This window comes from Pleuronectes platessa, chromosome 14 (assembly GCF_947347685.1).
Source record: "Pleuronectes platessa chromosome 14, fPlePla1.1, whole genome shotgun sequence".
NCBI lineage: Eukaryota > Metazoa > Chordata > Actinopteri > Pleuronectiformes > Pleuronectidae > Pleuronectes > Pleuronectes platessa.
Window position 1 is genome coordinate 4,965,295 of NC_070639.1, and position 25,866 is coordinate 4,991,160.

Here is a 25,866-nt window from a genome sequence, read left to right on the forward strand (position 1 = left end):
GATGCTAAAGCAATAATGGAAATGGATCTGTTACAGTGCATCCACATGACTGTAAAAACTGAATATTTATGAGATAAACCTACAACTTCAATAAATCTTTCATTGATGTTTTTTTTTTTTTCAGTTAGCACCTCCCAGCTGACTTCATTCTCCATTCAAACATGAGCTAATCCTCCTGTCAGCCGACTCTCTCATGACCAGCACCGTGCTCTGTCTCAGACAAGTCTATGTGGGGGATGTTTCGACCAGTCTCCCTCATCACGGGAAAGCCTGAAGGGCACATGAGGTGAGAGTCCAATCCCTGGTGGATTCAGAGCAGATTTCAACTCACATGGTCTCAACCCATTTTTTTCAGACGCCTGCAGAGAAAGTTTGAACTTGCGGGATAAGAAACTATGTCTGAGATCACACAGCCTTGGTTGTTTGACACATGAAGCAAATGTCTTTTTTCTCATGCATGTATTTAAATCTGTAAATTGAAATACATTTAAATTGAATATGCAATTTTCAGAGCATAGAAAGCATTTTTATTCATCATGCAAAACTAATTATTTCTTATTCTTAGTAAATCCAGTGTTTTTTCTGTAAAATTTCTGTCAGAGATCCCTAAAGCCAGGGTAATATCTTTGAATAAACTATTTCTAACAGTTTGAAACACAAATATAATCAGTTGACAGTAACATAAGACACAGAAAAGTATCAAATAATCACATTTTAGAAGCTAGGATCCATGAATACTTGGCATATTTGCCTGAAAATGATCTATTAAGTAACTTTCTGTCAATTCAGTCACTAATCTCTGACCAACTGCTGCAGCATTAGTGTCTGCATATTGCTTTTTGTTTCTATAACAGGCATTCTCTTTCCAATATTATCCAAGAGATAAAAGCAAAAATTCCTTCATTTTGTAAAAGTTGAAACCAGAGGCAATCCTGTTTGCTTAGTAAATGATTCAACATTTCAAGTTAATAATAAGACATTTAATTTTCAGGATTTATTGAGCCGTCTTCCTGTCAGAGCCAGATAAGTTTCATGAATCCAAATATATGATACATGGACGTGAATCTACACACGTGGACCTCCACCAGGTCTCAGACTGAATACAGACGACAGAAGAAATGCTCAGTCAGCAGCCTGATGAGGAGCTATGAGCTTTAAAGAATTAACACGTGTCAGTGCTGATGAATTGACTCACTCTGATTTTACTCCAGAGATTGTGCTGTGGCTTCAGAGCACCACAGCTGCCAGCCGGCATCCACTTTAATCAGGCGGTGTTTGCCAACACTACCCGGCCCGTCGCTCCCCACAGATCATCAGCTCCACTGAGGTCTTTTTTTATTTTAAACACTCACCAACTGCAGTTTTTTAATTTGCTGAGCTGGCACCAGAGAAGTTTAATGCATTAGTACAGAGTCTAGTAATTACTAAAGGCAAACTGTGGCTGGGACAACTTGCCTCGCACTACATTTCTCATCAGCTCTGGAGTTTTGTGTCTGTAAAACATGTGACTTTCCAAACTGTAAATATACAATAAGTACACTACTGACTCCAATGTCAGATTGTTTTTTATGACCAAATGAATGTAACTGCTGCACTAATCAATATTTCTAGATAGTCAAACAGCTCATGAAATGTGAAAGGGATCCTGTGTGTATCACTGGATAAGGAGTTTCCCTGCAGCTCCACATTAGCGTTTCAGTTTCTTTCAGCTCATTGTTTTGCACATGCACTGCATCCTCAGCAAACTTGCAGCTGTGTCTAAGTGAAGACGCACTGATGAACCAACGGCCCGCTCTCCGTCTGGCACCAGGCAGCAGACCGACGAATCAGCGACCAGCTCGTGAACGTTGTGGAAAACTGAGCAGAAGTTGATGGAGACCAAACACAAAGCTACAAGGAGAAATCAGACTAAAATTAAAGTCTTGCGAGCAGACGTTGGAGCTGTGTTACAGAGGTTTCACCACCATGAAGTTTTTTGAACTTTCAAAACTATTTTGGAGAAAAAGTCATATAACATGTACTCTTTTGAGTCAATGTCCCATCTGCTAACAAGGAGGAGGCAGAATATGACCTTTACTGCCCCCAGCCACCAGGAGTCAATCACGATGCTTTCGCTCCACTTTTGTAGAGCAGTCATTGTTAAAATCTTGATCTGCTAACCCTACATGGTCAAAATAAATCAATTGCCTGTACTTTGAAATATGTGGGGTTGGGGGTTTGTGTGTGTGGTGGAATATTCTTGTCTGGGTTTTTTTACGCCTTTCACCATCTGTTGCCAGAGGCCACAAAAGCCTTATCTCTATTTACCCTAAACAAACAGCCGCCTGACATTTTTTGTGTTGTAAAACCATCTCTCCCATTTACCCTCCTAGACACACGCAATGGCTCACAAAATGCTGTAAAATGAAACGCAGCGGAATGATTGTATTTCCTCATTTTAATGATTTGCTAGTCTCAAGATGAATACCTTAGTCAGTTATGTTTCACCTCATCTCTTTAACAAATGACATCATAACCTGCTGCCTATGTGACATTCGGAACCATTGGTGCTATGTTCTCACAGGCTGCTCATACAAAAGGTAAATTTGCAGTGATTTGAAAAAAGAAAAGCCTGTAATTAAAAACAAAAAATAGTTGCGCATAGACTGGCCCCAAAGCGGACATTAAGAGGGGCTCGGCTGTGTCTCGGTGACCTTTAAAGCTTCCTTCTCTCTGATCACTCGTCGCTCCAATCAGGACTCAGTGTGGAAGCAGACATCAGGTTTAATGACGCTCCATACTCAGACAAGTGGGACCTGACCCCAGAGTTCATAAAGTACCCCCCACTAAGATTCGTGAGCTGGTGTGGCCTTTGACCCGAAGCTTTGACTCTAAAGGGGGAGGGTGAAGGAGAGTGAGCTGGGTTTCTCATTGTTGAAGAGACATGAGCTGAATCCAGATGCTGATCTATGGTTAGTTTCCAATATATGGCTTGGGATGATCGGGGAAACTGCAATCTTTTGCAATGTTGGGACGAAATCGCAATGAAACCATTTAAGTAAGTTTAAATATTCTAGGATTATCTTTTAAGTTGATAACGATGAATTGCAGATGACAATAACTCCATTGATTTTGTGTTCTTTTATGTTTTTAATTATTTTGAGAAGCATTTTCTGCTTTTTTTGAAAGTTGACACAACGGCCATAATCACATCGGGGATAATGTACTCAGGTTCCAATACACTTCTTTTTTTTTTTTTTTTGATTTTTTTTTTTTGGCATTTTTATGCTTTTATTGATAGTGTAGAGACAGAGTTGAAATGGGGCAGAGAGGGGAGTGACATGCAGAGAACGACCGCGGGCTGGAATCGAACCCGGGTCCGCTGCTGGCCGAGGCCCATGGGGGGGACGCCCTACCAACTGAGCTAAGGGCGCCCCCTCCAATACACTTCTTGGGACAGCTGTGGACAAGGGGGTGGAGCGGGTTATCCTTTGATCTCAGTCTCCCTCGTTACGAATGCCGAAGGGTCCTTGAGCAAGATACTTACTGAACCCCAAATTGCTGTGCTGGTATTGTAAGAATGGTATGTGGTATTCTCTAAAGCACTGTGAGTGATCACCAAGTCTAACTAAGCACTATATAAACATAGAGCATTTACAATTTAGACCATGTACTTGTAATGTTACTGTATTGTGATATTCATGTTGCCAGTTACCTGCTGTCCTGCCATCAAAGAATCATTACAGTCAATGAAATACTGGCCGACAACACATTTTGATACTGTGCTTTTCCTTTCAAGACTTGGAAATTAGTTTTCTGTAACTTTCAAGCCAGAAAACACAGGCAGTCAGAAACAGCGCAGGGATGCGCACGAATAGAAAGGGCTGGATTAAGGGTCAGATTAGGTTTAGGGATTCAATGATGAGTCTCCACAAATATAGTCAGACAAGCATATGTGAGTTAGTGTGAGAGAAAAATGGCCAGATAACCAAGATGAGGGAAGACAAAAGCTGTGCTTCCCCCTCCCCCCCCCCCCCGTAAGGAAATGCCAGGGGAGTAGAGTCATCCTTGACACACACACACACACTTTCTCAAAGCATTTATATTCCATCTTAAACAGGTAATATATACTTCCACATAATAATTGGTTTTAAACACATCCACATAGTGTTTAACCTAAATCTGGACATATGTCTGGCTCCGTTGAGAATTACAGAGCGTGTGTGTGTGTTGGTTTTTGGGGACAAGGCGTTCTTTATTGCACCTCTCTGGGCTTTGGGGCATAGACAAGGAGCCAGGTGCAAGCTTTGGCGCGCGCACACGCACACACACACAGATACTAGCACTTAGAAGCACATATACACACACTTCCTATTTATGCAGAGCAGCAAGTGTGAAAAAAAAACATCTGGCCTTTATTGATCAAACCAGCGATGCGAGTAGTTACGAAAACACTGCTCATAATCATCTAATGATTTGTTTTCACACCCTTTTCACTTTTACTCACACTGAACGACAGCAAAATGTAATACACAACAACAAAGACAAACACACACACGAAAAAAAAAGATGGCAAGGCCCAGATGAGGAATTTAAATATCTGTGGATGGTTCCACACAAGCAAACAGACAGCCGCTGCTGGTTTCTCTACATCCTTTCACACATGAACAACAGCAACACCATGAGGGCTGTTTCACTGAGTTATATTCAGCTCTGAAGTCTTTCCGTTTCCATTTTAAATTCAAAGCTAAAAAATTGAATTTAATCCAGCAAGATAAACAGCACAATTCCAAATTGAGTTTACGTACCTTGATTTATTATTTTTTAAAGAGGCAATAATGAAGGGAAATGTGCTCATTTGTTTTGTAAAGAATCCTCACACTGTGATCATGCACACAGCCTCCTGGCACATCAGGCTGCTACGCTTCACCACAAATATTTGCTATTCAACAAAGTGATAAATCAACTAACTGTTTCAGCTGCTATCTAGGAGTTCTTTTTTCCTGACATTTCTAATTTCCCATCCACTATCAGCTGGACATAATTAGCCCTGTTTGTTTTGGAAGATCAAGACACTTCCTGTTTTACAAATCTATACATTTCCTGTAGTGATCTTTACACTTTACTGCTGAGTCAGTGATGCACTACTTTGTTGGGGTAAAGACTTCCTGAAGATTTAGAGAAATTGCACATAGACTTTTCGTGACACTATGATGCCAATCTATCGAGTATAATTTAGAATTATGTGAGAGAACACAGGACAGGTTTCCTCTATGGCTTTTGATTGGTTGTGAATGTGTCATGTTCATTGACAGACTCCCCAATGCACACTTAACTAAATCAAATAAAAAAACAAAACTACAGTATGGAATCCCAAATTCAGTTGAGAATTCAGATTCGGTCCTGCACCGCCTGCAAGGTTGCACACTCGTTGTTTATTCATTACGCTCTGCTCGGTATGAACCAGACATGCAGTTTCTGCTGATGTGCTGCTTTCTGACAACAGACGTGCATCACCACACAGTTAATGTAAAAAGCTTGTAGAGTTGAGTCACGTTAACCATTTTCCCTGAAGAGGACGACTGCTGCCTTTATTTTAACATCAGGCGAACAACAGTGACAGGACGGGGAAGAAAATATATCTTCATGGAAAGCATTAAGAACCATTACTGTGTTGCTGGGGCTTATAGTAGGATCTTAAGATGTGTATATGGGAGCTTACTTTGATTTTAAAGTGAATTTCATATATTTTTTAAGCTACGGGGCAAAAATCATGGAAATTAGGAAAGAACATTTGAAAATTTACAGCCTCTAAAGGGGGAAATGATAATATGATGCAATCACATTTTCCGGGACTACCCATCCTATAAATAAAGACTTAAAAGAAAACTTAAGTGGCTCTGTCCAGCGCACATTTAAAGTAGAATCCATTATTGAGAGGTGAAGAGGTGTTGCTCTCAGTTTCTATTGCAGGTTTGCTCTGACTGTGTGTGCAAACAGGGAGCTCTGTGTAAGTAGGCCAAGAAAACCACCCCACTCGGGGGAGGAACACGGAGAAGGAGAGAGGCTGGTGAATTTTAAAACTCTATTGATCGCTGTGGTCCAGCTGAACAGCTAAGGAAGTGTTTGCTCCTGTGCTATTCTGACAAGGACTGTATTCAAATAAGGAGAGATCAATATGGAGTTATTTATTTCGATATGAATAACGATGGTTTCTATTGACATACAGAAGCAATGCAATACTCATCAAGAGTATTATTTGGAGTTAAAAAGTCTAAAGAGATGCAAAGAATTGAAAAGAAGTAAGAAGACAGACCTACAGTGAAGTAGTGTCAGAGAGAGGAGACAGAGGTAGTTGAAGAGAGTGAGTGCATTGCATACAGCTGCTGTAATTAGATATATTGTAGTAGTAAGGGTGTTTAAATTCTGGGCACTGGTGCAACTTTCCATAACGTAACAGGCTATCACCCCATTTTTAGAAACACGGTGAGGACTGACCGTCAGTGATATGGATATCTCTAATAAACAGGCTAACCGCACCACTACATCAGAGCTTTTCCTTAGCCAAGCACAGGCACCTGGGAGAACGAGTCCCTCCACAGATCAACTCAAAATACGCATTAAGTCTTTTCAAGCTTTAAGATCCCACTAAAGCTAAAGCTTTCCAAAAGTTAAATGTGATTTAAATTGTTTTACAATGTGTAAAGTAATACGTTACTCAGTAGACATGCCTGATTTTGTTCACCAAATTCCATATAATTTTTTGGGCAATGGATTAAATCCCATCTCGGACATGTTAAAGACCTCCTTCAGCTAAGGATAATGGTGTGAGAATTAGTTGAGTCTTGATTAGCAAAAATAAATAAATAAATAAATATCCTAAGCAGCTGAATCTGTGCCAGGAGCTGAAGTCCAGAGTGACCAAGCCTAGTGTAGGTGCTGATTCATTCCCCGATTGTAAAGTCTGAGGACATCCAGACACGAGACGACCAAAAGCCCTCTCACTGTTCCTTTCATCATGACATTCCTCCATCATCCCTCTGAGCCTGGAGGATCAGCAGGGAAAACAATACCAACACGGTGGAGACAAACACAGCAAGAGAAGCATAAAGGAGAGTAGAGAGATGGATTAGTGAATAAAAGCAAGAGATGGACAGAGAGACGGGAAAATTACAGAAGTTCTCTGGTCCATTCAGACCGGAACGAGGACAAGTTCCTAATTTGTTTGTGCTTGATTTGCTCAACAAGACATATCCTATTATCTGACGGAGCAGTTAAACCTTTCATTGTCAGCCATTTAGGTTGGAAAAGTCTAATGAAACCTTTGCTGTTTTGATAAGATGAAAGTTGATGAATATCTGACAGTCTTCAAATTCTGAAGGTTTTGGCCAACATCTAAATTAATGCTAACTTCCTACAGACATGGAGCAGATGTTGATAAGACGGCCCACATCAGTACGGAAACCTAAGGAAATACAATATATACAAGGTTCGACAACCCTCATTGCAGCGGCCTCAACAGTTTCGCACTTCGTCACATGTCTTTGGTTTGAGTCTAAAATGTTTTTAAAGCCAGATTAACTTATATTTTAGCAAGCCATTAAGGTAAAATTGCTCTTTGAGTTTGTTTAAACATTCAAAAAACTAACTACAACAAAATAATAATAAAAAAAAAAAAGGGAGTCACCACCTCCTTGCTTAATCAAATTCAATCTCCAGGTCTGAAGCCTCTGGACGGAACCCAGATGAAGCGGCTGAGTACACCGGAGGAATTAGCTCGCTGTCGGAGGCCATTACCCCTGTTGTTACTGAGATATGGCGCTGACTGTGCCTCCACGCGCTGTCCTCCCACATCCAGACAAGACACAGTCAAGCGACTGCTAGACGCTCGTTATTCTCTCTCAAAGCCTCATTAGTGTTGATCTTGGCTGACTTGGGTTGCAGAGATATGAATCAGGGAGTAGCACACTATTAAACAAATCCTGTTAGAGTAGGACTGCTTGGAGGCAGGGGATAAAGTTAGATAAAGTGATGGAACAGTGTTTTGTAAGACACTAATGCTACCCGCTAGAAGGTAATTCAATTCAGCAGAGAAGGGGAGGTAAATAGAGTGTATGGCGGAAACCTAGAATGGTTTAGCAAGGCACTACCAATGGCAAAGTTTGGAGTTGAGTTAACATTCACAGAGCAGCTACTTATAGACAAATTTGTGCTCAACCAAACATGGGACAGTTGACTACAGATTTTCTTTCATTCCTGTTTGATTCGACTTTATAGTTTTTCAACGAGCGAGCTGTGTGGCTCGACAACTATTCCATTGATTACCAAGAAATTTGGTGCAGAAATTCATGTTCCCCTGAGGATGCATCCTAATTACTTAAGTGATCCTCTGACATCAGCGCTTGGGTTTACAGCCAGACACCTTTGAAAAATAATGAGATTTCATGCTCCTTTAGCATTAAATGTACGTTGTGTTTGGCAGTAATTAGCAAGTGTTAGCGTATTAACACAACAAGCTAAGTTGATAAGCATTAACCCTGCTGTGTTAGCATTGTCACTGAGCATGTAGATGTGAGCATGTTGTCTCACAAGGATACTATAGCGTGGATGTCAAATTTTAGATAATCAGCTTGCTCATTGTATTAGCTCGTTTTGGTGCCGACTACCTCTTATTAGCCATTTTTTTGAAATGTTTTTACTCTTAGAAAAATGGAACATGACTTTAAGTGTTGTTTTCCCACACCTTAACTTGTCATTCAGACTTTTGAACTTCTGATTCGATAAATACACTCCATGTCTCAAAAAATACCACCTTTGTATTTCATGCTCTTGTACAACTATTGTGAGCCTGATGTTAAACCCGTAAAATCAGGTCTTTTCAGACAATCTTTTCATTTCTTTAAGTATCAATTCAAAGCTGTAATGACATCAATAACGTGAAATAATGTTAGGCGAGCGGAGCGATGGCGTTCACAACCTGAACGCTCAGTAAAAGAGTCGGACACAAGTGATGTTGACTACAGAGCATCTGTTTTTAGCCTTTGATTGGCTCACTGCCTTCCTCAGCGGACTCTGTGACCCAAAACTCCCACACACTGCGCCTTATCTCCTGGCTGGCTTAAGAGAACCTCCAACCACCAACCCAACATCAGACGAGAGACTGGAACTGTTTACGTCCCGATTTTAAACACGACTGGGAGGTCAGCGATGGGACGCTCGCACTAACTTTACACGGGTTTGGTCAGCATGGTTACAGATCAGATTTTCATTTGTTCATTATTGCTGTCAATTTGCAAAATTAAATGAGGAACTGCAATTGTAATTCAGATTCATGAGTTGAGTAGTTAACTTATTAAATCTCCACATATTCTGTAACTAAGGGTTGAATATAATTCAGCACATCCACTTTCTATTACAGGGACTTTGTGTAGAGCTTAAACTATTACTTTTTCAGCATAGTTTGGGGATTAGAATCATCTCACAACTGACTGCAGGCTCCATTCAAACAAGAGGCAAATAACTGACTCTAAACAGTGTTAAAGCAAGGATGACTAATCCACTGGGGCCACAAGCTGCTTACATTCAACCTGGAAACCAACACTGAGCTTAATCAGAGCGGGGCCGTGGCAGGCTAAAGTGCTAACTCAATTAGCTCGTTAGCTGGAGTTGACTGTGCTTCTAGCCACTTTGCCCTCCTAGTGGGGGGGCACTGAAAGCTAAGCAGGAATATCCATAATTTTAAGGATTAAAGTATGATGATGAAGTAAAATAGTGAGAAGGGGATTAAATCAAAATCTCAGCCAAGATGGAAGAACCTGCCAAAAACTGTCAGAAGCCTCAGCACCGCAGCATTAAATAATCTACAAACCATGCATAAGTGAATTTAGTGAAACAACTCAAAAACTTCAGCTAATGGTAATATCTGCACGCATACAAATATAATTAATACTGCAGCTGCTATTCATACTATGCAAGCTGGATATAGATCCTAACCCAACAAAGACTCAAATCCAAAATTTCAAGAAAGACGGCTAAACACATTCTGTAAATTACAAAAGAATATGGCATCTGCATATCCAACAGGGATGTATCACACACTGCTGGCTCACTGCTCACTCAGACACACGGCTTCATCTCAGAGGGGGGAGGGGGGGGGGAGACAGCGTGGAAGTGCAGCATGCGTGTGCATTTGGCCATGTCAGACATGGCTTGTTTTGATGAAACAAGTATGCTGTGCAGATCGGCTGTGCGGCCGCTCAGACCCTGTTCACCCGGTGGCCTACTTTCTCCATCTAGTGATGAAGATGGCCACTTATACAGCAGACTACTCAGACTCAGTCCCGCTTTGCAGCAGCGCAGACCTGCAAACTCGAATCAATATTAGACTGCCTGCTGACTGGCCACAAAACTACTAGTTAAAATTGAAAAAGTTGATGATTTCAACATGTGTGTGGGTTTGCTTCTTTTCTGTGTTTCACATAAGGTTAAGAGCTGCATCTCCATTTTTGAAAATCCAACTAAATCACCAGTACAAACAATCGACACAGTTTCACACAGGATATGGCATTACAGACTAGTATAGGCTCTTTGACTAGAAAACCATCATTACAGGTGAATCAAACATGTAGGCTATTGCTAAAATTAACTGTGGCTCTGCAGGCACACTGGGCTGTTGTGTAATAGTCTAGAGGCCATGTATAGAATAGAATAAGACTAGAAACTAGAGTATATAGTCTAATTCTGAGCAGCAATAATGTGTTTGCTACTTTCCCATTGAATTTAGCATTATGGAAAGAGCTGCAGGGCATTTGTTAAATAACCTGTGTGTGTGTGTGAGTGTGTGTCCATGCGTGTGTGCATTCCCATAATGCCTCAGCCCCCTCAGGGGTGTAGCTCCATACACTGCATCACAATGGAAAAAGGGTAAACTGTGACGTGAGGAGGTTACTATCTGATTTAGATAGGGGTCAAAGGTCATGCACATTGTGCTCTGGATCTATATTACCTGCTCTGAAACATGAAAGCCTGGAACTTCATGCATTTCATTTATATTTCTAATATTTGCTTCTCTTAATTTAGACTTGACATTCTTACACAAGTGAAAGATATTAGTGCTGCTTATGTGTCCATTAAAACTAAAACGCAACTTTCCAGTGTAAGTTAAAGAAAAATTTGCGAATACCTAGCTTTTCATTACGTTATTTCCTGTAAAAAAAAATTTGCAGGCTATCAGGATGGAGATGAATGCTACCCAACCAGAAACACAGAGACAGTCGTGGAGAAAAGACAGAAAGGGAAGGAGGTTTCCCTGCAGTGGGTAATTTATTGACGTATCTGCCCTTGCAATAGTGCCAGTTCCAAACCCCAACCTCAGCTCTCCTCATTTGGCCCTTTGATAGATGCTGCACAGGGCACTGCAGTGTTTCGCGTGCTGGAAGAGCTGGCACAAAAACAAAATCCTCTGGACATAGAAGCGGAAGGAAGAAGGGAAGGAGGACAGAGAGGAAGGAGGAGATCTTCAAAGCGTGCAAGACCATGCCAGGCTTTTCAGAGAAGGGCCCAGCAAAAGGGACAGCCCTTCTCCTCGTCCTGCTCTGTCATTTAAAGCAGTAGTCTGGACTGCATTCACCTCTGCAGCCTCCCCACAGGCTGATTTCTAGTCATGCTCGGCTTCATCTCTGCATCACAGCAGACAGGAAGCTGCTGCTAGACAATTGGACGAAGTCACGGGAAGTCTGTGGTTTGGGGTCTGTTATGGTACAATCTGATATTTCAGTTTCAGCGACATGTCCTTGTGATGATTTGGTGGCAGCCAGGGATGCCAACTACGCCCTCCATCTTCAGACACAAGGGCAGGGCGATATCCAAACCACTGGAACTTTCTACACTGGCGTTTTATCACCTCTTCAAAGGCCTGTGAGAGTAATGAGGGGGTTTTGCAGGGGGGGGCGGCTCTGGTAAATATAGGGCCCTGCAATGGTGAAGAGTGAGCTCTGAAGGAGGTTTCACATTCACAGCGGGCAGTAATAAAAGAGAGCGGTTCTTTTTTCAGTGCAGGGAAGGGTGAGGCCCACTTAATTAAGACGGAGATGCTTCGACCGCCAGTGAAAACACACGGCAGAAAAAAGAAAAGTGGGGCGACAGGCGAGGAAACAGAGGGGGAATTTTAGATTGAGGATTGAATAACACTGGTTCTCTGTTGTATGAGAGCTCTTCCTTTTTCTTGTTCAGCGCTTCTCAGTACTTCTCTGTTTAGACAAGTGATAGAAAGGAGATGTCAATGAGTACAGAGGCACTGGATTTCCTCAAAAGGGCTTAAAACATCTCATATCACCTCAAAGTATAGAGAGAAATACAATCTTTTGTGACAAAAAAGATCTCAACAAGGAATAAATAACAAATCCCTTTAGATATGCAACATCTGCAGGTGGCACTGAGGATGTGAGCTTCTATTTGACACCTCAAAAGAAAATTTTAGACTACAGGCGACACATTAAAGCAACATAATGCAACTATATCACCTTAAAAACATCCATCTGCGCATTAATTACAAAGCTTGTATTTTGAGGGTCACTGGGGGCTGGAGCCAATCCCAGTTAAAATTGTGTGAGGGGAGGAGTACATCCTGGACGGAAAAAAACTATGCCAGTTCCACACAGATGCTCCAAGGCTGAACCTGGGTTCAAACCAGGAACTTTCTTGCATTGAGGAGACAGTGCCAAACACTGCACTACTGCGCCACTATCTTACAGCAGCCACTTCCAAATCAGTTTGTGATAGGAACAACAGTGCCTCTGTGATTCCATGCTCCATGATTTCCAAACCTATTCTTGCACGACACAACCTAAGTGAGCGGGTATGATCATAATATGCCAGTAGCTGTTCAATCAGGCAAAGTAGCCTGTGTATTTAAAATGTTTCAGGCCTCGTTATGGCTGGGTATTAAAACTTTGTTGGTCAAAATGTAAAATGTCTTGACAGATTTTATATCATGAATAGTTATTCTCAGATCAAATAAATCCTCTCTAAATTCATAACTTAGCCATATTGTTGTAATCTTGAAAGGGCTACTCGTGTCCAGAAATCTTTGAGGAACATTTGTTTTGTGATGACTCAGGTTTCAGCCCAGTTAAATAAAAATACTAAAGCCTAAATCTGGTGAAACCGGAGAGACTCGGCATGAAGTAAATTAACTTCAGCAGCCTGTACAGCTGTGTCAATCTCATCCACAATGGCCTCTTTTCTGGCTCTGGCCCAGAACAGCATTACGACTTTTGCTAGGTGCAGTGAAAAGGCCTTTGTGGGGGATTCAAAACAAAGAACTAGGACCACATATCCAACAGCCACAGTGAAAACTATTCAGAGCAGAACCAGGGCACGGCGCAAAAACAGTGTACAGTTCAGTAGGGTGGGTGAAAATGCTTCTTTAAAGCGCCAGAGAGCTGCTGTGCACAAAGCTATGGGATTATGAGGACTAATGAGTAATTTAGTCAAATCCTAAAGTAAACAGTGAGTGCACAAACGCTGCCTTACTGCCGAGTAAGCTGAGCTACTGAAGGGAAAAGGCCGACTTGGCTCAGATTAGCCACTTTCATAGCATTGCTAATGGAACCACACATCCAAAACACCGACCGTGCTGCTAGAACCACACAACAAACACTACACCCACCCTCCGAGAGTTGTTTTCGCTCCTGTTGCTTTGTTTGTTCTTGTGTGTATCTATTTGCGACTGGGCTTGGTTTATTTCGTCGAGCTGTGGTGTTAATTGGCTTTGTGACTTCTTAATTCAAATGTTTGAAAAGTAGCACGAAAAGATTCCAAAACTCTAAAAATAGTGCTTCGCCTGCTGACCTGGGTTGAGCTCCACCCCACCTTTTCCTTTGGTCAACATGAACAGGCCACAGCGGGCCATTTGGCAGGTACAGTCGGCTGGTTATTGTGTCTGTGTATATACAGCATAAGCATAAATACACATAAGCTTGAATAAAGACTTCCATCCATTTATTTTCTTATTTTAATGTGTGCAACTATTTTATTTGTTGTTACTTATGGTTTTCCAAAAATAGACTTGTTCTCTTCCAGCCAACATGTTTCTTGTTGCACTTCAAGACGTGATGCCATGCGATTTGTGATGCGGCCCCTCCTCCCACTCAACATACTGACCCACAATCCTCTGCTTCTGCTCTCTAAAAATAGAGTGCGGCAGCATAGAGATTTAACCTACAGCGAGGGAGAGAGGGACGGCGAGAGAAAATGAAAGGACAGCACAGGAAGATAATGAGGGATGAGGTCAGAGACAAACGGGAGGACTTCCAGCTTCACCCAGACAGTATTGATGCTAATATATCTGGTTTTGTCTTGGGTGATATTGGTTAGGGTGCATCAAAAAACAGAGTTCCAGCATATTGATCTGTCTGGGTGCTCAAAGTGTTACCATCCATGCAAAAACAATAAATGCAAAATATTTTTGCGATACGTGGTGATCTAGAGGTGGAACAGCACACAGATAACTTAGCTATGCTACCTCATTGTTAGCTAATGTTAGCTAGCTAAAGGTTTTGGAGATCATTTTGGCCTTTCCTATGGGCCTTATTCTATCAACGTCACAAAAGCCTGGATGAGGATTGCAACGCCGATGAAACAGCTGCTCCACCGGCGGAGAACACACCCACCCGCAAGTGTAAGAAGACTGGCACCACAGCCTTCATTCCATCAGACATTCTCAGCCGGCCGAGTCTTGTGTCAGTGGCTACACGGTTGAAGAACACACCAAGGCAGCCTGCTGCCTTGGTGTGATCTGTGACCCGCGGCCTGATCGAGGAGTCAATTGGCAATTGGTCTCCACATCCTACGCGACAGCAGACCAAGCACGCCGCCACACGCTGCAGGCCATCATTTGTGAGGAACACCACCTCCCATGTGCACCCTGCACTGGGACAGCAAGTTGATGCCGATGCTCACCAATGTGCGCCAGTTGGAGGAGCGTCTGACAGTGGTGGTCGGAACTGCTTGGTGTGGCAGCATACATGAAGGGAACTAACAAACCATGAGGAATGATCATCACCCGGCTGACATGCAAGCTGCTGCAGGGGTGGTGCTGCACCGATCAGGTTGTCAACATGGCATTTGACACCACCGCGTCAAACACTGGCTATCTCATGGCAGCCTGTATTGCCATCCAGCTCTCACTGGGTCGACCACTGCTCTGGTCTGGGTGCCGGCACCACATCGGCGAGGTACTCCTCAGTCACATTTTCACTGACCTCAAGGTGGAGACATCAAGCTTGCAAGATGTTACATTGTTTACATGGCTACGGGACCACTGGGACCTGGTGCCACATAAGGACAGCAGACCATTGTCCCACTACATTCCTGACGAGGTTGAACCACCGTTCCTGGACAAATTTTTGCATGCTGAACTCATTGCGTGCACTGCAGGAGTGCTCGACTACAAGCGAGGTGACTACAGCGAGTTCGTGCAGCTCTGTCTTGTGTATCTGGGTGCAGACGGTGCAGCACACTCCAGTTACCTTCCAACGGCCAGGAGCACTGCACAAGGCGCTCTCAAACCGGCCTCGATGTAGCAGCACATTGAGGTGCTTCCTCAGGAGACCATCACAACGTGGCAGCAGGTGCGGAAGATTTGGACGTTTGCCAACTTCATTACGCACCTCTTCGCAACGTGGTGACTGACCTGTGACACGGCCGTAGATGCCGCATGGAATGACCTCACAGTCTACCATCACCTGTACGCGTACAAGTCTGTTGACGAGCGTATTGCAGCGATCAAGGCCCTGGAGCGGCACCTATGGCACCTGACAGGCGAGATGCTGCCCTTGGCACTCTTCAGCACCAAGCCAGTCAACCCAGACTGCTGGTTCGGCATTCACCAGCTGCACATCGATCCAGTGTTTCTCTCACTGGATGTAGAGGATTGGGTTGCCAGTGAAGCATTCCAGATGGGTGCTGTGAAAGTACGTGCCATCAATGTTGTGAATGACTGTGCTGAGCGTTTCGTCAAACTCACATCAGACTTTGTGGCAGCATCCAGGAGCGAGGAGCACCTGCAGAATGTGCTGCAGGCAGTTGAGCATGACTGCTCTAAACAGTCAAATCTGCGCCACTGCAAGTGCAAGCTAGACCAGGACTAGGACTCAATTTCAATGTTGTTCTTTTTGTTCTTAAATAAATAAATGTTGTTCTATTGAAAATAAATGGTCTCAAAAACAATTTCTTGCATATATTTGAATTGCCTAGGAAAACACCTAAAACGGCCCACCTTCAGATTTTTGACAAGCTGGGTTCCACCTCTAAATCTCAATGAATTTTCCCAAAACTTTGCAAAAGTCATTTTATGTGTGTCCGAACAAAATGCAACCCCAGACAGTTTGATAAGTTGAGATTAAATTTTTGCCTTGCAATTTGATGCACCCTAATATTGGTCCTTCAGCTGTAGCTCTTATCTGATGGTATGTAGTGTTGAAAAGACATGTGAGTGAGTGATGGACAACCACAGGAAGTCACATCCTTGTGTCCTCCAGACAAATGAGTTACAGGGCAGCCTCTGTTGCGGGCCTTTCTGCTTCATTAGGCGACTGCAGACAGCCAGGAATTATGGGAAAAGGCTAGTCAAAGGATCAGGAGACGTCCTCTCTCTGGAGGGACAGTAAAAACTGGAGTCTGCATCAAGGTTGAATGATGCACACAACAAAGAGACATTTGACAAGGCTGCCGACAACCAATGAAATATTTGCATCACTCATTGAAATATGAAATAACTTCAGTTGCACTACGTAGAGTAAATACATCCGCCAAGGGCCCTATCTCACAATGTCGATTCAGAATCCGCCCCAAAAATGTATTATTGTACAGCGACAGAAAAAGCTTACCACTTAATAAAAAAAAAAATTTAAACCTGCTAGAGACAGAGTACTGTTTCCGCTGCAAAGTATGCATACTTGTAAATATCAGTCAGATATCAATATTCCTTATTATTTTCATCAAAATCCATCACTTCAGAAATTAGAAAAATTGCCCATAAATGCTTAATCACAAAAAAAGTGATTAAAAATGTACTGGATCAGCCCCAAAATGTTATTGGTTCTGTCTTCGCTCATGTCCCATCCTTCTACCAACGTTTGTTGAACTCTGGGCAGACAAAGACAAACTAACCAACCAACACATGGAGAGGGGTAAAGACCTAACCCCATTGGCAGAGGTTTTCTTGAAAAGCCTGTCCATGACCACAAGTGTGGCCCTGTAAGAGTCTGATGACACTATCAACCCGTTTTTAACTGATAGGGTAGCATATCGTTTTATTATTTTGAAATACCTTACAAACACTTAAAAATGGAGACAAACTTCTAAACTGTTAAAGCACCAGGGACTTGGTCACATTAAGTGGCAGATTAGTGGTTCAGAAGTCAGCACCATCCCCTCAAACCAAGAGGGTTGTGCCTTCGATCCTGCTGTCTGACACAGAAAAAAAACTGCCAAGGGCTCCGTTCTGCTTTGCCTGATTATCATCTGACAACACAAACCCTCCGCCACCTTAACACTGGAGAGCCAGGTATGATTTATTTAGCCGGCGAGAGGAGAGTTGTGATTACAACAGCGGAGGAGAGGAGAGGACAGACGGGAAGCGTCTGAGTCCTCTGACCAGCGAAGCGGCGGTAAATCCTCCTCGGGTCCTCAGGTTTCCACTCAGGTGGGCTTTCACCAGACTTGCATCATCCACCCGGCATCCGTCTGCTCTGGTTCATTGTTAACCTCAGGAATGATGTCACCCACATGCCCTCTGCGCTCCCGCCTCAACCCACATGGCGTGACAGCATGGCAGGCAGAGAGATGAATGGAACCATCATGTCCACAACAGACATCCTCCCTTCCGAAGGGAACTTCAAACCAGTCGGGAGCCCTGAGTTATTAGGAGCTAAACACAGTGAAGCAAATCCAAAAATGTTGCTTTGAAGTGACTTTGAATATTTGGTGCCTATAGTCGTTATACTCAAATCTGACCATACTCCCGTAAAAGAAATATAACAAGATTTTAAATCCGGCTCAGAAATGTATTTTTGGCTTATGAAAAAAAAAATCCCTTCAAAGCTACTTTTTCACTCAAATCTGTGTGGCTTCTTGTTCTGAAAAATGTTGAAAATGGTAATTCAAGTCTTAACAACTGCTTAAAGCGCTACACTAGGAGTCACATTCACAAACACATTCATATATCGCATCCCATTCACACAGTGACAGCTCAGCCATCTGGGCAATTTAGGGTTTGGTGTCTTGCCCAAGGACACTTCGTCAAGCAGACTCAAGGAGATAGAGTTTCTGACTGCCGTTCTTATGATTACTGGTGGACCTGCTCTACCTGAGCAACAATCACCCAAAACATAATTTCTGAACGTGACACAGATAGTGATTATATTGAAGACGAAACATATTTGCGACTGCAGTTGGGTGAAAGTCCCAATAGACAGAGTTGACTTGTTAGAATTTACCAATGGTCCATAGACTGTAAAGATGGATGATATGAAAGCTCTTTAAAGTGAAGCTAAATTAACTCCGTAACCTACTGGTGGCTGGCTGAACTATAGGCAATAACACCAACTTCCATATTAGCAGATGGGACATGAACCAAAATAAAAAGTAAAGTACACGTCAAATAAATTGACCTAAAGAAGGTTTGTGTTATTATAGGTTCCTATCACAAAGCTATTTTTGTGTTTGTATTTTCCGTGAAGTTTTTAATTAATCACTTGATAAGTATAAGCGGATGTCTGTGAACATCATTCAAATAGTTCATTGGACCCAGAACTAAAAGAGAAAGTCAGCGTTTACGTTTTTCTGGTTGAGGCGAAAGGTCACAAATTGCTCAGACCTGTGGCTGCAACCACCAAACACCAACAGGTTTACAACCACACAGGACAAATACTGGAGGACGCCCCATTAAAACCTACTGACCCAAAAGAGGCAGAAAAGAAAAGCATGACACCACTTTGCTGTTAAAGCCTCCACTGAAAGCATTAACCTTTTCCTGTCTGAGGCCCTGCAGAGCGCATCAGCTGAGTGGCCAAAAATAAACAGCAATCCCAGCATCCCTCACAAGTTGCCATGGGTTCAAACAACAGGGAGGGGGAGGATGGACACGGAGGGTTGGTTGAAATCACATGGTGGTGGTGGAGAAGGGGGTGGGGGTAATGGCAGTTAGATAGGACAAGAGTTATAACAGAGTGATTTTACTGCAGAGCAATGGGTTTGCATGCTTGTGTTATGACTGGGCAGATCTTCAATTCATCCAGGTCTTTTATTTCAGTCCTTCACCCTGTTGAATAATTGCCAGACTTCCATGGATGCCATCGCTAGTAAATATGCACACACACACACACACAGACTCACACTCACACACTCCCACACTCCTTCCCTTAGTGTTGAGTCGAGTCGAGTTTATTTACAGAGGCTAAAATCTAAAGTTTGTCTCAGGGGTCACTATCCTCCTCAGAGTCCAAAAGAAGAGAAAAACGTTCAAATAACTTTTGCTATATTTCACAATCAGAACAAATGCAGGTATCACATGCTTGCAAAATCATTATTTTTATTTTGCACGAACTCATTGACACATGAATCCACAAAGTGCTGTCTCACATAATAAAGAGCTCCCAGATGTTCAGTGGGTTGTTTGCCTGGCTTCTTATGACTTCTCTAATTGTGACGGACCCCTGAGCTGTGCAGGGGCCTCTCCGAAGCAGGACAAGTTACAGTATGAAAGACAGAGAGCAAACACTGAGGCCCTCGGCACCTGTCATCAATGCTTTTGTACTGTCATGATGAGAGTATGCGACAAGAGAGCAGATGAGAAGAGGTCGTCTAGCATCCAAGGTCAGCGAGTGTTTCCTAAAAAGAGTCAAAGTTTATAGCGAAAAGTGCATGACTCAGAGAGGAAATAGTAAAGACTTTAACGAAGGCAACTTTGAAACCAATATCAATTTAACATCCAACAAATCAATTTTACATGAGCCCAGGTGCTGGAAAAAAAGCTGAGGTTTTAAACGAGGTTTAACTTTAAGAAATGTATATTTCTTATGTATTTTAACAATGCTCACATACTGTAGTTCAAAATTTGAACTTAGGAACTGTGTATAACTCTTAATGTTGCGATATGCATGTTACTATTACTTAAATGCAGCCGTTTTCTTAAGGAAGACATATTAAAGTCATCTTTATCTCTTTTCAGCCTGTTTCTGACACTCCTGTCCCTTTAAGGCACGCCTCATAGTCTGCTCTGATGGCCAATTGGCTCTCTGTTGTGATTAGTCAAGCACATGTAGGAAAGGTCGGCTCACGCTTTAACTGGCTTTTTTAGGGAGCGTGATAGACTACCAGCTAGCCACCGTTTCAGGAGCTACAGTGTTTTCTGTTGGGAGAGGAGAATTTGGGCTTTTGGAGTTGGCTGTTTTTTTTCATTACAAACTAGAGGCAAGAAAAACTAAAAAAGCATCATATCTCCTTTAAGAAACCTTGGAAACGCTTCATAATAAAATGAAGAATATAGAGAAATACGAATGCAGGGTAAAACAAAGGACAAAATACATTTGGGTCTGAAGTCCAAGAAAATCCCAAATGGGCAGCGTAGTGGCAAATGAGCAAAACATCAAGAGAGATCTATGTGGGGTCAAAGCTATTTTCAAAGGACACACACACACACCGTTTATGAGTGTCATGAAAATGTCTCTTCTGCAAAAGGACAGATGTGTCTATAATCAGAAGAGCATCTTGATTTGTAAAATGTCTGGTGTAAAACATGCTACACATCATTGTGTTGCCGGTTCATTCAGTATCTTATCCACACCCACAGGTGTAGCAGTCAGTGTTTCCCACAAACATGCCCAGGCTTGTTCTTGAGACTGGCCACGTGTGTCTGTGAAAAGACTCGGACATGGATCAAGTCTTTTCAAGTGGCTAAAGAGGACTTTTAACGCAGTTCAATGACTGACAGCCTTGTGCAGCTCTGCCTTCTTTTTCTTTTAAACTCTAACTTCCCCTGCAGCTACACAGGTGATGTGCTGATGCAAAGAAGTCAGGGTTTAAGAAGTGCCTGTCGTCTCACATGTGACATGGTCTGAAGATTCGGATCATGCAATCACACGGTCCACAAATGTTTTGCTGTTTTTCTGTGTTTTCTTTGCTGGGAAGAAGCTAACCAGAAGAGATCTATACACATCTTAGACAATGTACAAGATGTAACTGGACACTAAACAAAATGTTTCTTGGAAATCATTCTAACTTTCTTAATTCTCCTCCATTCTGTTTTAACATGATTCTGCTGTAGACATATTGTCTAGTTTGCAACTTTACGATTTGGTAAAAGCAAATGAATATTATTAAAATGATGATAGGGTATAATAATTATGGTTTAAAAGTCAGTGTACTCTCAAATTTGAAGGGATGTCGGTCAAGATTTGTCCAAACGAATGATGTCCACATGAAAAGAGACACCACATGTCTGCTGCATCAGACACGGCAGCTTATTTCACCAGATCCCCCCCCTCTCGGGCAGAGTGTTGCACTACTAAACACTTTCCAAACCAGTCTCCAAGGCAACCTGGTGAACAGAAGACTGGGTACAGGCTGGTAGGAAAAACAGCCGTGGGAGGGTCGTAACTGTCAGAGCCGACCCTATAATGACCCGCGTACCAGCTGCTGTCAACATGCTCTGGGCAGAGCAACAAGCGTACAACAGACAAATGTCCACAACGACAACCACCACAACAACACAAATCTGGCTTTTTAACAGTCTCAACCTGCCATGCTGGCAAATACACCCCAGGAGAAGAGTGTGTGTGATCGGCAACAAGCGATGAGGTATACGTCTGTGTCCATTGGTGAGAGCATAGGCGTTGCAAAAGGGCCCACATCCAAAGCAACAACTATTATGTGAGAACCCACTTCAATTCTATGATCGGCTGCAAATGTCAATGGAAAATAGACTGTATTCATGTAGCTCTTCTAGTCTTAACTACCACTCAAAGCACTTTACAGTACAATGCTGCCGACACAGCCATCAGAGAGGCAATTTAGGGTTCAGTGTCTTGCCCAAGGACACTTCGGAATCCAGACTGGAGAAGCCGGGGTTCAAACCACTGATGTTCCAGCTAGTGGAAAACCTGTTCTACATCCCATCAAGACTGCAACGGCATCATAGTCAGCAAAAAACTAACAAGGCCCCATGCCATCCCCTTTCTGCCAAAAGCTTCGAAATCTTAGAGGTTTGGTTGAAGAGTACAACATCTCAATGCATGTCTGTGATGTGAGGGTAAATACTTTACAATTTCTATGTGTCTGCACAGTCTGCACTTTGATTATAGTTTTGATACTAAAAGACGTGTTTGAAGATTGGAATGAATAACAGGATGCTTAGCTTGTGTGTTGTTTTGAAGCATTTTCGGGACGTCTGTAGCTATTAGAGAGTTCTCGGTAAATAAATGAGGGGAAATTAAGTAAGAAGCTGGAAAATAACAACAAAATATCCACACCCAGACTCCAACCAGGAACACTGAGATTCATGGTTGACACGCAACCTCATCATCGGGCCTTAAGCTAGGTTTTGTTTAAATTCTTCTATACTGGCTATAAAACCTGTGTTTCTTTTTCCAATACCTGAAAAGAGGAGTTGCAGAAATGGACTATTTCTTTCACAACTCAAACTCGGTCCCTGCCTCCCCCCCTCCCTTCACGAGCAAACTTCTGAAGTATGTTTGATTTTCTGTATCTGCCTGGTAACACAGGCAGTCTCAGAGTCAGAGACGGCGCTGCTTGCATTCAATGAGGTATTCCCGGATGTCAGCGATGTGATGTGAAACCCTTGTAGCTTCAGCTCGAATTATTTTCAGTTTTTCAATATTAGCTGAAGGACTGTGTGTTTCTCTTCAGATCTGAAAACCACTATGCTGACAACAGGTAAAACATTGTCATAAATCTAAAACCTAAAGAATAAAACAGTAGCCCCTGATCTACTGACAGGAATCATCTAACAGTCTAATCTAGCTGTAGATGTCTTTCTCCTTCTCTCGACTGCAGCCTAAATGTGTTTTCAAGCCTATCAATGCTCATGGGAGTTTGCACAGAGTCTGCCCGGCTACAGGAGGAAGTGCTTTCAGAAAAATCTGGCCCAATCACAGGCCTGGGTTCCCATCAGCTGGCTGAGGCTCATCGCTGTGGTCCAATCACGCGGCAGGATCTGTGGTCAGGTGACGGCTCAGACCGGCTCACAGTGTTTTGAAGCAGATGAAAACAAAAGCAAATTAGGCTGCGAATCGTCTCCCAGCCAGCTGCCTCGCTGTGAGCACGACAGACAGGAGCTACAGAAGCCCGTGAAAGAAAAACAGGATTTATTATCAGTACCGCAACAAGTGTCTGTGTGTGAGTGTGTGTGTGTGTGATGAATGTGAATGAATAGAAAGGGGTTAACGTTGAATAAAAACTGGCATTTAAAATACAAACTTGATGAAAACAAGTTTAGATTTATACTGTAGAAACATAGGAAATCTAATTGTATAAGGAGGACAAGTGTGTTTAAAAAGAAAAAGAAAACTACTCTCTTTACAACTCAACTATGAGAAGAAATACATCTATTTCAGTCAACGTCACCATACTTCTCACAAACTTCCATAAGTCCTTAACGTTGGCATGGTTGTTTACCAATAAATCCACTGGAATAGGTTTTGATAATGTCCTTCGTAGGAAAGATGCCTGTAGTTTGAAAAAGTTCTCCAACTGTTGAAACTTGGTCCTTGTGTCCTGTGGTTATCTTGCTTCACCTATCCACTGGCCTTTAGAAGACGTGCACAAATACAGACGAAATGTCTGTAGCCAAAGGGCTCTATCCTTTCATTATACTCATCTGACACTGAGCATAAATGAGCCATTGTGACTTCTGCTTTTAGACTACTTCCATTAAAGGCTGAAACCATTTGTTAATTATTCAACAGAAAAACGCTTGGTTATATTTCCTTACAATAGTTTAGTCTTGTTTGCTTATACAGTATTTTCCGAATCTGAAAAAAAAAAAGAAATCCTCCATTTCTGCATCATGTGAAGAAGTAAACAGAATATATTCGGGTTTTGAGTGTGATGTTAATATTGACAAATTCCTGATAAAGTATAGGTCATTCAATCAATCAGCTTATTATGGGAAATATTCATCAGATTAAAATAAAATTGTAGATAATTAATAAACATGAACTGGAAAGTCACAGGTTTTAAAATGTTAACATGCGATGTTAACATATCCCTGACAGTGGTATTTCATAAACAACTGCGAACAGATTTAAATAGGGACATGAAATTCTGTGTGTAAATTAATTTTTAACAGAACATCTTAATAATTTTCTTCTAGGATGCTGTGTGAGTATGTGTCTCTATCCGCAGGACAAAGCTCCCCATCCCTTTCAATAGGTTATTTAATTGATTCGGTGTGGAGTACATTACAATAAAAATGTAAATCGATTATGTCAGTTGTCAAGAGATATTCCAAGCATGTAGAATGGATTCAGCTTCTTAAATGTGTGTATTAGTTGCTTTTCTATATTAAATTGAGTTTTGGATCACTCCAGACTCATAACTAACTGGCATCCCAGAAAAGACCTTTTCAGTGTGACTGGGGATATTTTGGTTGTTATGCAAACTCAAATCTGCCAGAAGATTAATGTAAATCTGGTTTAAGCTTAGCGTCTCAGATAGATACTGGACCATTCACCTGTCTGGCCTCCACCCACCCACACACACACACGCACACGCACACTAATACTGGATAAACCCTACTTTAATTTGGCAGGATTGTACTGTGTATAAAATGAACCATGACTCTGCACCCTATTCTACATCTTAAATTGATATTTGGAGCATTTTTCTGAAGATATAACAATCCCAGAGCCATGTTGTCTTTTTGTTTGTTATGGAAGCAAAGACGAATGATTGGTGCAAATGTTTCACAGACGTACTGACAGCACACATTTTTTCTCTAGACAAAAAAACCTAGCTGTGAACTACGATGCAAACTTCTCCCTCAGTTCAACAACGTGCCCCAAGACTCAGCTTAAGCTTTTACAGAGGACAAATAGCCCCCACCCATCCATTAGCAGCTTTGTTTTCTATGTCCAGATGGCCACCATACAGTAACAACCCCCCCCCCCCCCCCCCCCCCACCCCCATCACCACATACACACACACACACAGGGTCCACCATGTCCAACTGTTTAAACTACAGACAGCTCAGACAGACCAACAACTGTCATTAAGAGCGTGGGCCAGATGGGGGAGTGTGTGTGTGTGCGTGTGTGTGCAGGAGGAGGGGCTATAATAAGCCAACATGAGCAACACTTGGTTATCTTGCAGGCTACTTTGTCCACTTCTTATTCAGTCACACTAACTGGGCCCAAAACCACTGACCAACCCTCATCCCATGATTCGTCTCAACCCTGGAAAATAATCTATTTCCTGAAGCCCTACATTCAGCCCTAACGCAAACTAATCACAGCTTCATGCACGTCTTTTATTTTCTGTTTGCTGTGTCAGACTAATTTATGTTTATGATTTACTGAAAAGGTTTCTTATGTCCGTGCTTACATCAATATGCCAATATAATCTATTATGGATCCCCATGGGGGAGATTCAGGTATTACAACATACAGTTACAAAAAAATAGAATAAAGATAAAACAAAATAAAACTATTAAACTTGTTTAAAATTGAATTAATCTTGCAATTAGATAATAAGGTAGTGTATATATGTTGTGTAAATATCAAAGGGTGTTCAGAATGATGTGTCTATTAATGTGAATATTATCTTTTCTCTATATTTTTGTTTCGTATACTTAGAAAATGATTCTGT

The 25,866-nt window shown here is 42.1% G+C and overlaps 1 protein-coding gene across 1 annotated transcript in view; it reads right to left on the reverse strand.

Annotated features, from left to right (window-relative positions):
• The window catches only part of LOC128455470 (mitogen-activated protein kinase kinase kinase kinase 4), a 91,186-nt gene that overhangs the window by 52,907 nt on the left and 12,413 nt on the right, over nucleotides 1-25,866 (reverse strand). The window lies entirely within an intron of this gene.